Here is a 2,985-nt window from a genome sequence, read left to right on the forward strand (position 1 = left end):
TATACACATACATACCATGGGAAACAATTCTTTCAAGGGAAACAATTCTTTCAGGCTTGCTTGCAAGATCTTAGCAAAATCCCCACAATAAGATGTTTAAAATAACGCATAGGTATAGATATAACTGGAACTTCATCAGTTATGATGAGTCTTTCAGTTGATCTGATCAACAGAACAGCCTGATTGTGAAATTAGTTGTTAAAGTTTATGTGCAATAAATTGGTTATACCTCTACAAGAGACAAAATATTAAATTTTTTTATATAATTCCTAATATTTAATGATAAAAAAAACCCAGTAAGACAACAAATAGCTATGGGAATCCAGTAGAGGGGTCCATAAACAAAACATCCTCTCTTTGTAGCTTCTGTTGGCCTGGGCATTATTATATCAATAGTAGTGGTGAGGTTACCTTATTAAATATTTCACACTTAAACTGTTACCAATATTTTTCAGTTAATCGTACCAACGGACACGACTCGTTTCCCTTTTCCTACAAGCTCTCTTTTTTTTTTTTTCAAGGAATAGCCATGTGTTTATTTTTGGAGCTGAACAATTTCAGGATAGTACACAACACACTATACAAGCCTGTCCATTTATTGTACTATCTGAGCATGAAACCCATAGTAGCTCACATCTAAATTTTGGGTTTAATGAATGATATATATTTATGTTGTTGCTATTATGTTAAACTGCTGTATGTCCACTTTTGCATAATAGCAACGATATATATATGTGAATGTATGTATATGCATTCATGTATCCACTTGAAGTACGACACTACCCCCTACTCCTCCCCTCATTGAACCCATCCTCAACTGCACTTCTTGCCTCCTCATCCATGCTACCATCTGTTCCACCTGCTCCTGCATTCACTCCCTTGATCACCAACACCTGCAAGCTTACCTTCTCCTTTCCTCTCTTTGCCCTCCACCCTTCACCTTTCATTCATTCTCTGCTTCCTTCTAGGTCTCAACTACCAACTCTTCAATTTCTTCACACACACTAAAAACTGAAAATTCCACCTCCCCCACCTTCTGTTGTTTATTACAATATATTGTTACGATAGTGTCTTTAATAGAATGATAAAATGTTTTTTAAAAATATCAAGATAAAAAGTAAACTAAAATAAAGGTAAACAAAATGTCTTCAAATAGCAGTATAATTTTACTTGGAGATGCTTGAACTGAATAAATTCATTCCTTACATGAGAATTTGTAGTGAAGAGTTTTGATATATGGAGTACATTATATAAATTCAAAATTGATAACTGAGTTTACTTTACATTTAAGGTACATTAGATTACATTTAAGGACCTCTTGTGCTCCATAGAACATAAGTTGCAACTACCCCTGCCCACTTTGTTTAGAAATGTATGATTGATGACGATATACTGATCACAATATTAAATAATTAGTATTCTTTAATGTAAGTCCCAAATAAATTAAGCTAATAATGTGTCAAGTGCTTATTTATATCCTTAAATTTAGATGCAGTAGCACCCATATAGTAATGTCTTTTATCTGGTGTTGTTATTGAACTAATAAACTATATTAGTTCAAAGACATTAGGTTATTTAAAGGACATTTAGTAGGATTTACAATTACACTTATTAGGGATATTAGTTGAAGAATTATTGTTTATTGAATTAATATTATTGTTACCATTAGAAGGGGACATAATTGTCGTATTTTCTATACTGGATTTAGATATAATATTCACATAGGATGTAGGATTGCAATTATTACTTGGATAATTAGTGTCATGTTCCCTACTACTAATCCTGTTAAATTTCTTATTGTTAGTTGTAACTATGTTATTGGCTAGATTTGGTGAGGTAGATCATGCAAGTTTCATTCTATATCTATTAAGTATTATATATATAAACGTGTGTGTGTGTGTGTGTAACTATCTATGTATATATACTTCCAGTATTGCATCACACTCAGATTGTAATGGCCATTCTTGCTCTCTGACTTTTCCATGACTCGGGTAAAGGCAATGGAGAGGTTGTGTCGTAAATTTGTGAAAAAGGTGACTGGGCATTTCCCCAATTTTCAGTTCAGTTAATTGAATCTGTGCACCAAGACCTCTAAACCCTGGCAGCCAATTTCATCATTGGTGGAGGAATTTAGAACTATCAAGGCTAAAGCAGTCTGAATATTACTTCTATCTGAGGTTGAGAATGTCAGACACACCAACAAGACCATAAAGTGTGACAAGTGGAAACCCCAGGAAGTTGTGAAGGCAGCAGAAATGTACTGAAAGTACCAGGATAGCCCTTCAGAAGAAAAATGATGGAGGGGAGTAAATGAATAAAAGCAATTGGAGAAGAAAAAAAAAAAAAAGAAAACAGACAAGAGATTTTTTTGGAGTGTATATATGTGAGTAGAGGTGTACAAGTGTGGGAGTATATGGGATAGTGGGGGTGATGGTGTATAAGTGTTATCATTGTGTGTGTGTGTGTGAGAAATGCTTGGAAGTGAGGGGGTGGCAGCAGGTGTGAAATAAAATGGAAGGCAAGAGGAATGGGGAAGGTGTGGTAGAAGGTACATATGTGTAAGGATATGGTCATGCAATACTGTCAGTAGAGAAGTGAAAAACAAGAGGAAAAGAAAATACAATAGTAAAAAAGAAAGGAAATAACTTTTGTGTTTAAGTGAGTGAAATGAAAATTAGTGGGGTATGTGGAGGGGCTGTGTATATATCATCATTGTTTAATGTCCGCTTTCCATGCTAGCATGGGTTGGACGGTTTGACTGAGGACTGGTGAACCAGATGGCTACACCAGACTCCAATCTGATTTGGCAGAGTTTCTACAGTTGGATGCCCTTCCTAACGCCAACCACTCCGAGAGTGTAGTGGGTGCTTTTACGTGCCACTGGCACGAAGGCCAGTCAGGCAGTACTGGCAATGGCCACGCTCAAAATGGTGTATTTTACGTGCCACCTGCACGGGAGCCAGTCCAGCAGCACTGGCAACGATC

General features: G+C 36.0%; 1 protein-coding gene across 1 annotated transcript in view; it reads left to right on the plus strand.

Annotated features, from left to right (window-relative positions):
- Nucleotides 1-2,985, plus strand: part of LOC106879550 (rho-related GTP-binding protein RhoE) — a 67,541-nt gene that overhangs the window by 13,920 nt on the left and 50,636 nt on the right. The gene's annotated exons all lie outside the window — the stretch shown is intronic.

Source organism: Octopus bimaculoides, chromosome 9 (assembly GCF_001194135.2).
Source record: "Octopus bimaculoides isolate UCB-OBI-ISO-001 chromosome 9, ASM119413v2, whole genome shotgun sequence".
Lineage (NCBI taxonomy): Eukaryota > Metazoa > Mollusca > Cephalopoda > Octopoda > Octopodidae > Octopus > Octopus bimaculoides.